This window comes from Cyrtonyx montezumae, unplaced genomic scaffold (genome assembly GCF_038088225.1).
Source record: "Cyrtonyx montezumae isolate F1298 unplaced genomic scaffold, pur_monq_1.0 scaffold_2, whole genome shotgun sequence".
Classification (NCBI taxonomy): Eukaryota; Metazoa; Chordata; class Aves; order Galliformes; family Odontophoridae; genus Cyrtonyx; species Cyrtonyx montezumae.
In genome coordinates this window covers 5,945,702-5,959,493 of record NW_027071936.1, presented here as the reverse complement: position 1 = coordinate 5,959,493, position 13,792 = coordinate 5,945,702, and positions in this window count along the sequence as shown.

Here is a 13,792-nt window from a genome sequence, read left to right as displayed (position 1 = left end):
GACAGTGGTGGAAGTAGGAAATGTAAAGAAAGAGGAATACGTGTTTCAGATACGGTCAAATCTATGTTTCAAATCTTATTGCTTACAGGGTAAACTGTTTAGACTGCCTAAATCCACCAGCTTTAGAGAAGTCAAGAGGAACTGCTTCCTGGAGAGAAACTGAATTGCTAATTCTTCTAAACACATCTCCCAAGAGAAGAGATCCTGCAAATTTCACAAGCCTAGCAAAAGCACGTGAGGATGGGATGAATGAATTCCAAGGAAGAAAAATGAGCTCATTAGTTGGTACTGCTCGGGAAGACAGCTGTAGAGATGGTTGGGCTGACATGCTTTTTTTTTATTGTTTTGTTTTTAATGGTAGTCTGATAAAATATGACAATCAAACAGAAAAGTGCATTCATTGTCTGAATCGCTGAACCCTCTTCACATTTATTTATGGTGAAAGAGAAGGTCAAATCAAATTTTACTTAGAAAAGCCACAGGAAGAATTTGCTTGATTCCAAAACAAGGCAATTATCTACCTCTTTTGAGAAATTTAATTGTCGTATCCTTAGGAACTAACTGCTTTCCAGCAAATCTGATTTCCAGATGTAAGTTTGCAATGGCAATTTTTGTTTCCCTCGAACACAGAGTATTTTACGTACTTTTCTAAAAAATTATCTAGGAAAAATCCTTTTTTTTTCTGAATCCCAAATTATTAACCCCACCACATTTCTGCTTGGAGAATTCTTAGTGTTATTTATCCAACAGAAGATTCATGACATTAAGAAGTCCCACTTGTTGAAATGGTCAAGAATTTCAGGAGTTTTCAGAAAGGTGAATTAACCTCCAAGACTCTTCATGGATCACAAGACTAAACTTTTTCCCTTTTGGATGGATTTGCTTAGAATCAGACTGACATTCTCCTGTGAAATTGTGAATAACTGTGTGCTCAGAGAAGTGTTTAGCAACACCATCGTGCTATCATCACCCTATACGATTTCTTTTCTCTGCAAAGCAATTAGTACATTCCTCAGAACAAAGTGCAATTTTAGCTTGTAAGATGAGAAGAATTTGAGTAGAAATAACCATTTGGAAAAAGAAAAATCAAAAGGTAATCAAAAAGAAAATCTAATGTCTAGCAGCTAAGGGATTAACCGCCGCAGAGAAGTTCCAGCTCCTTACTCTCCCTAGCATTTCTGTAGGATATTTGAGCTCTTAGATTTTTAGATTCAGTAACCCTATATTGAAGTGCTTAGGTTCTCTATGTGGTGCAAAACAGCTGTCGGATTGACAGCATTTTTCTTCCTCCTCAGACCACAGTAATTGTGATTCCACAAGTATATCCTTCTTGGTAAGAGCTTATCACTGTATTCACACCATCCTTTCAACAGGCCCCAGATAACTTTATGAATGGGCAACAGGCCAACTAAGGATTGATGGGAGCTAAAAATTAAACCTGACAAGAAAAACAAAGGAAAATAAAGCTGGTTCAGTGGTGTGCTGAAACAAATGTACTCACACTTGCTCTCTTTGTCTCTGTCTCAGAAGCAAAACCTCTGTGTCTGTTCTCCAGTTTCACAAAAGAAACAAGTGCTTTGAACTTGGCCTTCCAAACAGTGTATTACTCCATTATCCAATTTCTCCCTCAAGCTAAAGAGAGGCAGATCTAAATTCTCCCTGTCTTAGAGAATACCTTATCCACCTCACTAGTACCTTTGAGAAATTTCAGCTAAGTGACAAAAGGATTCACCTCTGGAGAACAATTCTTATGCTTTGAAGTGTCTTTCATCTCAAAGAGGCACTACAGTATGTATAGAGTCCCTGTAAAGTGCAAAGCATGTTGGAAGTGGCCATCTCCACAGAAGGATCAGGTAACACTACACTCCTCAGTCAAAACTTGACAGTGAATGAAACAGGTGCTCTGTAAGGTGCTTACCTCTGAGCAATCGTATCTGAACAGCATATAGAATCATGAATACAATAAACAAAACCAAACTAACAAACAAACACACAGACAAACAAACAAACAAAAAACTGAAGAAAAAAAATGAGTTCCGGTATTAAAAGCCCTGTCATTATGAAATACCTGGAAAATAAAAAGATCTAACGTTGTCTCCTTGGTTCTTTCCCCTTCCCACACCTAAAAAAAAAAAAAAAAAAAAAAGAAAAAGAATTACCAGCAACAGGGAATAAAGGCAGTCAAGCAGCATTATGTTGGACAGGTTCTATTTCTGCAACATTTGATATGCTTCACAGCTTTGAGTTGACTTAGGCAGAGGAGGCTAATTATGAAAATACTACAGAAAATAGAATACAGCACTCCATGTACAGAAGAAAAAACAAGAATGTGTTCTCAAATGCTGAGTTGGAAAAGAGCATAAAAGGAGCACTTTAAGGTTGCCTTTCTGAGAGCACAAGAGTTTCCAGCCCCCAGCATTAGAAACCAAGTAGAGAAGGCAGGAAACTGATGCGTGGCAGAGCAATGACCTGCTGGGAAAAACAAAACAAAACAAAAACAGGGAAAAAGAAGGAAAATGTAAAGGCAGCAGAAACAGGGACATGTAAAATGGAAAGAATACAGAAACACTTTCCAGACATGTAGAGATGAATAAACCAACACACAGATGAAAGTGAACTCAGCAGATTTAAAAAATAACAAGAAGGGATTGCTACAGGTACACTATTCAGCAGAGAAAGGCCAAGGAAAGCATCCTCCTGATAAGTGAGAAGGGAGAAAAGGCAATGACAAACATAGGGAAGGCTGAGGTGCTTGGCATGTCCTTTGCATTGAACTTTGCTGTCAGTCAGGCTTTCCATTATCTTTCATGTCCCTAAACTTCTAGATGGGGGGTGGGGGGAACAAAATACCTCCCACCATAAGAAAAGAGCAAATCTGAGACCACCTGATTAGATTGAATATGTAGAAGTCTGTAGAAGTCTATGGGACCTGACAACATTTATCCCAGGATCCTGAAGGGACTGCCCAATACAATTGCCATGCTGCTCTCCATCGTTTTTGAGAAATCATGACTGTCAGGCAAGTCTTCCATGACAGAAAAACATCACACCCATTTTTAAGAAAGGGAAAAAGGAAGACATGGGGAACTAAGGGCCAGAGAGCCTCACCTCTGTGCCTGGGAAAATCACGGAGCACATCCTTCTAGAAGTTATGCTATGGCACATGCAAGATAAGGAAGTGATCTGTGACAGCCATTGTGGCTTCACTGAGGACATACCGTGCCTGATCTAACTGGTAGCCTTATACAATGGAGCGACAGCATCAGCAGACAAAGGAAGAACAACTGATATAATATACCAAGACTTGATACGGTCCTGCATGACATTCTTATCTCTAAATTGAGCAGAGATGGTTTTGAAGGGTGTTTTCACCAATATTTCATAATTCAATAGACAAGAAATTAGTTGGATTGTTACAGCAAGAAGGTTGAGGTGATTGTCTATATGTCCAGGTGGGGGGGAGAGGGGGGCAGTGATGAATGGTGTCTCCCAGGGGCCTGTCTTGGAAAAAGCGCTCTTCAACATTGCATCCAATGACCTGAATAGAAAGGCTGAGGGCACCCTTTACATGTTTGCTGATGACATCAAGCTGAGTGATGCAGCTGCTACAATAGGAGGGATGGATGCCATCCAAAGGGATCTAGACAAACCTGAAAAGTGAGCCCACATGAACCTAATGAGGTTCAACATTGGTAAGTGTTGCACTTGGGCTTGGGCCTTCCTAGAAATGAGTACAGATAGGGAAAAGAACTCACTGAGATCAGTCCTGTGGAGAAGGACTTGGGGGTTTTGGTGGACTAAAAGCTTGACACAAGCCAACAGTGAGCACTTACAGCCCAGAAAACCAACAGCATCTTGGACTGTATCAGAAGAAAGGTGTCCATCAGGAAGAAGGAGGTGATCGTCCCCCCTCTAATCTACCCTCACAAGGACCTATCTGGAGAGTCCTAGGGCCCTCAGCATGAGAAATATGTGGAGCTGTTGGAGTGGGTTCAGAGGAAGGCCACAAAGATGATCAAAGGGCTGCAGCACCTTTCCTGTGAAGCAAAGTTGAGAGAATCAGGTTTGTGTATCTTGGAGAAGAAAAAGCCTCATTGCAGCTTTCTAGCACTTGAAGGGAGCTTATAAACAGGAGGGCAACTGACTTTTTACACTGTCTGTGTAACACTATAATGTAACAGAAAGTACAGTGAGAATAGCAGGGTGGAAAAGTTCTTGGCTGCAGCAAATGAGGACACAGCCCCATTGTAGCAGCCAGGGATGCAGAAACAAATGAAAAAGCTTTCAAAGGTAATCTCTGGAAGGCCTCAGGTAGGCAGAGATATCCTCACCTCCACCATCAACCTTTAAATGAGATCTGGGAATGCAAACCATTCTATGATAGAAGTGTGTGAGCCTGAGTATATGAGTGTATGAGCCTGAAGTGTATGAGGCTGAGCCAATTTTTTTTTTTTTACATTCACAGTATATGATTGCATAGAAATACAACATTGTAAGCCATTCCTAAATTAAGAGCAGAGCACTAAAACGACTTTTGATCAGGTTTCTATTCATAAAATTTTGTTCAGTTTAGGCAAAGTATTCATTGCACAAGTGATGTATCAAGTTCAAGTTAGTCAATGATCACATTGCTGAATTCAGGTACAACTTATTAACTTTTTCTAGCTAATGTTCTAACAAATAATTAAAAAATAGAGACCTCAAACTCAAACTACAATGACACAATTGGTAGAAGGACTATATAAGTATCATCAAGGTAAGCCTAAATAGTTAATTTAATAGTTAATAGTTACATTTTTAATAGTTAATATTAACACTGCCACTCACCAATTCTCACAACAATTGGTTATCATGGATGTCATATTCCCTGGCTTCACTTTGAAATAATTTCTTTGTTAATTGGAAGTGAATAATTATTCCTGGCTACTGAAAACTTACTGTCTTCTTGATGTATTCCCTTATGCAAATTAACTCTCGCAGTGATGGGAAATAATAGTTTCTCATTTCTAGGCTGTATTTTTTTTGCACAAATTTAGTCAAACTCAAAATATTATTCTAAACTAAGAAGAATTAAGACTGCTACCTATTTCATATTCAAGCAGAGGCGACAGATGACAAGGAGTTTCATTTTGTCCAGCAGTACCTAAAAGTGAACTGCTTCTCCAGGACAGCTGCTTGCTGCTCAGGGCTGCCCGTCGCTGCTGCTGTTCTCCCCGCTTCTGCCGCCCCTGCTCTTCTGCCTCAACCGGACCGCCCCTGGGATCCTGGCTGCTGACTTTCCCCGCGCTGTACAAGCCCTTGCTTCTTTCCTATCTTTCCTATGGCTCGCCTTCCCTTCCCCATCACCCTAACAGTGTCCGCCTTCCCCATCTCCCTTTTCAGTATTGGTAATAAACTGGTCGGATCAACATTTGAACCGTTGCTTCTTAATCTCATGCCGGGTATACACGTAATCAAAGAACCTCGTCTCCCTCCTTTGTATTGGAGCGTGACATTTGGGTAGCAGGAAATAAAAAAAATAATAATTTAAAAAATATATGCTTTGGGAAAACACATTTCTTCCCCCACTTTCCAGGGCCTAACTTCTCACTAAGGGTCTCGCTATTATCGCTGCGGGTTATGCTCAGACCCTTCTGTGATGGAGTAGACAGTGAAGGGTCACATTCTGGTTTCTCTCCACTGTTCCTTCCCTCACTCTTTTTCTCTGCTCTAATACAGCCCCCTGTAGGGTCCCTTCAGGGTATACTCACTCCACTGGGGGCTCATCCAGAGGCAACAGTCCCTCTGGTTAAGCAACCACCCTTGGGTGAGTTATCCATGCCTAGGTTGCTTGCTCCAACATGGAACACCTCTTTCTCCAACCTTCACATTTCTTCTACTCCTTCCCACTCACTTAGTTTTCCTGTCCAGTTCTTTCTGTCCTTTATTAAATTCCTTTTTACCAACAACTCTGCTAATGAAATCATCTAGGTCCAGGGATAGGACTGGAGCGGAGCTAGTTGAAACCAATTGTAATCATTGTAAGCATCCCCTAATATCTCAAGAAGAGTACTCCTGCTGTTTTCCCCTTCCTTCCAAAATCTTGCCATGGAAACTCAATACAGATGCCAATATCTATTACTGGAAAAAAAAAAAAAGAGAAAAAGAAAAAAGAAATAAATAGTTCAACTTTGATGAACTAGATCAACTAGAAAGACTGCAGTTTAATATGAGTTTAGAAAATAGATAACAGGGTAGATCATAGGTTTAGATCTCAAAAACCTTGAAAATGATCACTAGCTGTGAGAATATTTTCCTTGGATCACAGACTATAAATCAATGTGTCACAGCGTGTGTCAAGGGAAAAAAGAAGAGAGAGGTGGAGGAAAAAAGGGAGAGGTGGCCACGTGGCTGCCCGAGCAGAGCCCTGTGCTCCAGGATCAGAGGAAATGGGGAAGGGCACGGAGATAACAGATGAGTCAAAAAATAAAATAAAAATATAAAAACGGCAACGATTTGAGGAGGAACAGTAACTTTACTAAATCTAACAAAATCGAACAATTGGGAGAGACAAATGTTTCCAAACCAAATCTTCAGTTTTACTAAAGTCAGCTCTTCAGCTGAAGCACACACGCTTTCCTTCCACAGCAGCCGAGAGAGAGTGTGGTGTCCTGTCCTGTCCGGACCTCCACCCCTCTTCCGCTCTACGCCAGAGCATTAACTCTTAATTAACTTAATCTTAATTAACTCTTTAACTCCCAACATGATGTCCTGATGTGGAATACCAGTGTCAGCACCACAAAACCACAACAAAATGCTATTACTAATTCACAAATGATGAAATAATATATTTTTTTCCACTCAGAATCAGTGCCCAAGTCTACAGGTAGACAAAGGAAATCCTGATATTAAGATACAATTTGAATTCTGGTTCTACTAGATTTTTACATTTTCAGACTTCAAGTGAGAGTTTTCACTCCAGATGGAATTCAGCCACACAACGTAAGAGCCATGTAAGAATTACTTCATTTGAGGTTCAATTTAATATTCCTTATAGAAAAACTTGAAGATTCAGATTCTGTATGCATGGGCCTGAAACAAGCATGCCTTTCTGCCATGTCTCAGCACGTTTCCCAAGTTTTCCAGATTACTCAGAAACTTTTATTTTTTCATTCTCTCCATTTTCACCTCAAAGCCAACTGCAACTACATTAAGAGAATTATCAGGTGTTTGCCTCCAGTACCAAAGAATGGAAGTTGGGAAGCTATAAGAAAGATACTTAAAAATAAATAAATAAATAAGCTCTTGCTGTGAACCAGTCACGTGTTTTGTTGAAAAATTCTACAAGCAAATTGATTCCCTCTGCTCACTTCAGCTGTGGGATTAGAACCTCATTTCTTCTAACCAAAATCTTATGAATAAAAATGAAGCTGAGCCTCTGCCCTTTATCCTCTACAAAGAAGGTCACAAAACTCTTTTATCCCGTTCACCTTGTCAAGGTATGCTGAGAACATTTGACTAAATCTGCCAACAAACCAAGTTCTGTAATAAAATACAAATCTGGTTACATTAAAATAACAGATTGACAGATTGCAAGCCTTCAAAGGAAAATCATTAGGCTGCCTGATGAAAAATCAAGTGCTTAAGCTTAGAGAAACCAAAATTCTGACCACAACTGAGAACAAAAAATGAGGACTTTTCTTTACAACAACAGCTGCTTTAAAACACAAATTATAGAACAGCATGGTTACAACAGGACCATAAACTACCACAAAAAATGGAAATGACTCTAAAGTTATATTAAGTGAAATAAAAGCTAAGAGTTCTTAAAGTAGATTTAAATGCATGGGCAGCAGACAAGGAGTAAGAAGCCACAAAATAGGAAGACTCAGAAGACTGCATATTACTCATTTTCATTTTCATGCACTTTCTTCTCTCAATAACCACCTTCATTTTTGTTGCTTAAGCCTACCTGAAGTTGGCTTCACTCTGAAGAGGAAGCTGTGTCTATTAGGAGACTAGATACAAACTGGCAGGCAGGAGTACTTATTAATTAATCCCGACCCACAAAAACTTATCCCATTAATTAAAATGTAGGGCGGAGTAAGGTTTCTGTCTGGGTACCTCTACTTCTGACAGTTGATAGTTTTAATATGTTATCAGGATTAAACAAAGCAGAACTGAGAGAACATTGGATTCCCTCACTCTGGTTATTATAGCTTCTTTCACACATATTTTGGAGGTGCAGCCCTGTTTATCTCACTGGTCTCAACTTGCTATAGAAAGAAATTTTTATACTAAAAATGAAAGTTTTGGCTTCAGAGTAATGCCAGTGCATTAGATATATATCTACTTCATTAAGTCTGATTTTCTTTGTCTCAAAGCTTTCTTTGTGAGGTGAATCTTTCTGGTGATAAGACTCTAACTGGACAATTACAAATTATCTAGGTGGGTGTTACGTAGCCAGCAAACCTTTGTGTACAGTGTTTACAACTGAAAGCACTTCTTTGGAGGTGTTTTGCTCAAGAGTGTTTACTGGCAGAAGATCTGGCCTGTGACTGGATATCTGATACAGGAAATTGGGGAATTATACCACTGTATCCAGTGAAGGCAAGATACAATTTGTCTTTTCCCTATCTTCTCTTATCTACTGGCAAGGCCCAGAAAATGGGAACAAAAAGAGTTCCTGTGTAGATCCAAAAGCCAGGAGCTGCCTCTCCAAAAAGAGCTGACTCAACCACCTTGGACCTAGAAATAAGTTATACCTTCATCAAGAATTTAGAAGAGAGAAAAAGAAATGGAAGAAGGAAAAAAGGTCAACATCATCAACTAAACAACAGAGTGACCCATCACTACTGGAGATCAGTGCCTGAACTACGAACCTCGCTGGATGCACAGAGGTGACTTTCACTCTCTACCTTTCTACCAAGACTCCTTGCTTTTTTATCTCTTTTCTATCACCCATCTTCTCATCTCCATATCCCTAAGCAACTAGGATTTGTAATAAACAGGTCAAGCTAACATTTGACCCATTGTGTCTTAATCTCATTGTTGGGTATACACAGATTAAAAAGAACCTCTTCCTCCTATAAATTGCAGTGAGACAACTGACAGACCCTATTCCAACACAGCTTTTGGAAGCTGTATCTGTATAACTTTGTTACACCTATCCCCTCCACCTTCACTCAGTTCTTTCCTATGACACAAGACAGTATATTATCCTTTTGAAAATTACTGTCTAGCTTTAAATTTCAGGGCTGTCATGTGCAGTATCTTGAGATCAAATATTAGGAGCAGTTTCCAGTGAGGTTCAGAGACAGTGCCATGCAATTTGTATCAATAAATATTTAGCATAGCATTTGTAAACTTGCTTAAATGTGCTCTCAAATAGAACTTACAGGCAATAAATATACTAGGCTTTTCTCACATACTAGATGCGAAATGAGAAGAGTGAATTTTTCTGCATTGTATTCTAACTCAAAATTAAAGTGTTATTCTGCTTTGATCACAGTGGTTCTAATATTTTTTCATTTATGATTTATTATTCTTTCTAGTGTGGCCCTTAAAGATATTTTGTTTTTCAGCATGACAAGAGCAATCACTTCTCCAGGCTTTTCCACTCGGTACGGCTGGCATGCAGTCAGTGTTAGTAGGGCTTTACCAAGCACTAACTGCTCTTCATAACTGCTCATGAGAACATTGCTAATCCAGAGGAAACAAATCAAAACAAAGTAAAAGCACCCAAACAAACAAACAAACAGAAGTTATTTAGAATATCTGATTAATTTTAAATTTCCACCATACTTGAATGCACAATTAACTTACTAAAGAAATGATTCACTAATCCTTCTTATAATTGAAAAAAAACAAAACAAAAAAACATCTAACCACAACAAACATACTAGGGTCAGAAAAGGGCTCTTGCAGCAAGTAGAGCTCACAACATCACCTTTTGCTTTCCAACTTTACCACCACTTGAGCAGGCTGACTCTTTCTGGAGGCTTTCCATGCAGATTTGGAAACTGCAGTTGAGTACAGAGAATTGCCACTACTATATTTTTCCCAAGGTTTTTCATTTTAGTATACTACTCTCCTGAGTTTCCATGTCTCACAAAGAATCCATATATATTTCTGAATAGTTTGTTGTTTTTTGTTTGTTTTTGCTGGGTTTTTTTTCCCTTTGAATTTAAAAATTAAATAGTGCAATATGCAGAACAGATCAGAAGAATGAGGACCGCTCTCCCTTCTTTATTTTATCTTCAGAGCAAACATGGTCCTCAAATTAAGGTTCTTCCAGTCTGTGATACAAATGTGACTTTAGGCATTAAGCAGATGGTGTTACGTGCTTGGTGTTTTCATGTCAGCTGCATCTCCTGAGATAAAATCATCTTCTTCCCTTCACTACTGGCTAGTGCCTTTTTCTTCCTTGTATAGGAAGCAACTGGATTTGCTTGATGAGCTCATTATCTCTCTGGCTCTAACAATTAACTCTTTTCTACCAGACATCTTAAAATGTTCAAAGGCTCTAGGTTTGGAGAAGAGAATAGAACTGAGAATTTTCAAGCAGTTGCTGTGAAAGACAGAAACTGTTTTCCTTTCTTTTGTCTCAAAGCTTGCTTCGTAAGGCCTTTTCTGGTGACAAGACTCTGACTGATAACTGCCGGTTATCTGGATGGGTGTTATGGTGCCTCATTGTCTCTGCTAGGTTGTAAAGATAAGCAGAAATAGGTGCAAATAGTCTTTTCTGGTGGGGTATGGCTTGGAGAAGCTGACCACCACACAGACAATGCTCCTGCATGGCAATGAAGGCCACATCCGCTGCTGGCTTATCTGTTGGGCCAGACATGTCACACACAAATAAACCTCCTGAGAAATGGGGATAAAAGGCCTTCACTGAACTAAGGATTTTGGAGAAGAACTCCCAAAGAAAAAATCTTTGAGGAGAACTCCCGAAGAGACTTAGGACGGACCCTGAGGCCTGCTTGCTGCCATCTCCCATCCCCTGCGGTGACCAGACAAGTTCCTGAGATCAACGGACCTACTACGAACCTCGCTGGATCCACGGTGGTGATTATATCTCTCTTGCTTTCTGCCAAGTCTCCTTGCTTTTCATCTCTTTATCACATATACATATAAAGAACCTCGTCTCCCTCCTTTATATTGGAGCGTGACAGTTGCTAGAGCTGACAATAATATAAATGTTCTTGGAAAGAGGTGAGCTATTTGGAGAGGTTAGACATAATGACCGTTATCAGCCAAATCATGATTAGTGGGGAGAGGCTGAAATTCATATTCCTCAGAACTTCAGTATACGTGCACTGTCTCATCAAATATATGCTTTAAAATGGTCCTGTAAGAATATTTCACACACTCATATAGAAGTCCACTTTGAATTGTGGGATTCATAATGATGTCCCTTAGGCAGATAGAAAAATATATCTCAAAAGAAGATACCATTTATCAACATTTTGTACTTTTTACTATTTTGTTGTCTCTGGATGGTATCCAATTATTTCTGCAAACATACATGAGAAAAGTATCTCAGCAAATGTAGTAAAGAATGATATAGAATTTTACAACTCAATAATTTATCTTCTAAAATGCAATCTATCTGTATGTCAGTAGCAAGAACTGATGAGAAAAATGGAAGAGCCTGACTGATATTTAGAGTTGAAATTAATGAAATTTAGATTAATTTTGAAGAAAACTACTGCAATAGCAATGGTTCACCTTCACATACCCTCAGATGTTTTGAAAGAAAAAATAAATTCCTTGTGAGTCCAAGCTGAATTCTCTCCTGATTTGCTGACAGAATCAGAATTGGTCTACCTTAAATAAATATAATAATATAATCACTAGATTGCAAAACAAACCAACCAACCAAATAAATAAATAAATACTCCTTCCTATCTGATGGAGCTTCACATCCCGATGGGAGATATCCCAACACCAGTCACTGCAGTGTAAAACATGACTGCAGAAGAGACCTTGCTCTTATATATGCAATTTAGCAGGATGTCTCAGCCAACATTTAGCTCTAAGCACAGCTTTACATCCATCCCTATGCAGCAGTGTCTTTAAGCATAGCCCTATGTTTAAATATATTCCTGAATCAGAGCCATAACCAACTACCAGAGTACATCTGTTCATTGATACTGCCTTGACCCTGTCTAGCTCCCACATTTTCTGTTTAGCACAGGGAATAGTTAAGTCTATGGCAAGACTTGTTTCCAAGTTATTTGTTACCAAGCTGCAGATGGCTAATGCTGTAATTTGTAATTCATTTTAAAAATATTTTACCCATTGCATTTTTTAAACAGTATGCTCTTTGCATTGAGAGTATGTGATCATTACCTAGGCCAAGAGAATACTGACACTGACTAGAGCTGGAGAAAACTCCTACGGACTGAAAAGGAGATAGTAATAGGAAAAAGAAGTTTCTATTTCTAGGATGCTATTGTGATATGTGCTAATAAACTGTTCAAGAAATTGGAAGAACACTTGGGAGCTGAACAAATTTGGGGTTTTCGGGTACATAAATAATTTCAAATAAGTTAAATTGTTTATTTTGTATTTTATTGTAAGAAGAATTCAAAGATGACAAAAAAAAAAAACAAAAACCTGTGAGGCAAATTGCTGAGACTGTAATGACGGATTAAAGATACAGCGTCAGATTGGTAGATGATATGAATTGTTGAAGTCAATGGAGCTATAGAAGTTTCTTTTGCTGAGAATTTTTCCCCATATATTACCTGTTCCTGATTCTAATATCAAAAGAAATAGAAGAAGCATTAGATTTAGTTTTAAATTGAAGTAGTAAATGTTAAGATATGATATGGATGAAGTAGCTGGCCTCCATACAGACCTTTCCATATCTTAAAAATTTCATGCATTATATGCAGATAAGTATGGCCAGAAGCAATTTCTATTACCTGATAATGCTGTGATGAAATCTAGGGATAGAATTTGAAAGGTGACATATTTGACATATTTTTTTCTCGAATTAGTTATTCAAATCTACATTAAAATATTTTTTATTAACAAGAGAAGTTAGCTTTTTCATTAGCATTATTGGTACTTCATACCAGGACCTATTTAAGGAAATATATTATTTCTCTTCGTAATTATTTTCTTACTGATATTTTTGTTGCAAAAGCAACATGGCCAGGTGTGCACGCTCTAGATGGTTCCTGCAGTGTGATGAAGATAACTTTCTGATGCAGGTGGTAGAGGAGACAAAGAGGAGTGGGGTGTTACTGAACTTTGTTCTTACTAATTAGGATTGGCTTGTTAAGGAAGTGAAGTTCAGGGGCATATTAGGATGTAGCAGTCATGAGATGGTGGAGTTCAAGATCTTGAGTGGAAGAAGCAAACCAAAAAATATGATTGCTACCCTGGACTTCTGGAGAGCCAACTTTGATCTCTTTGGGGGACCTTGGAGCTATCCTGTGGGCTAGGGTGTCTGAAGGCAAGGCGACCTGTGAGAACTGATGAGCATTTAAACAGCTCTTCCCTGTGAGTAAGGAATTGGGCAAGGGTGACAGGAGACCTGTGTGGATGAGCAAAGAGCTCATGCATAAATTCAAAGGGAAGAGAAAGGTCTGTGAAATGTGGAAAAAGGGTCTGACCACTTGGGAAGAATATAGAAATGTTGTCAGGACCTGCAGGGATGCAACAAGGAAGGCCAAATCCAACCTGGAATTGGGTCTGGCAAAGGCGATAAAGGATAACATGAAAGGTTTTTTTAAGTATGTCAAAAATGTGTGAAACTGTGGGTCTCCTACTAAATGAGGGGGTGTTCTTGAAATGGAGG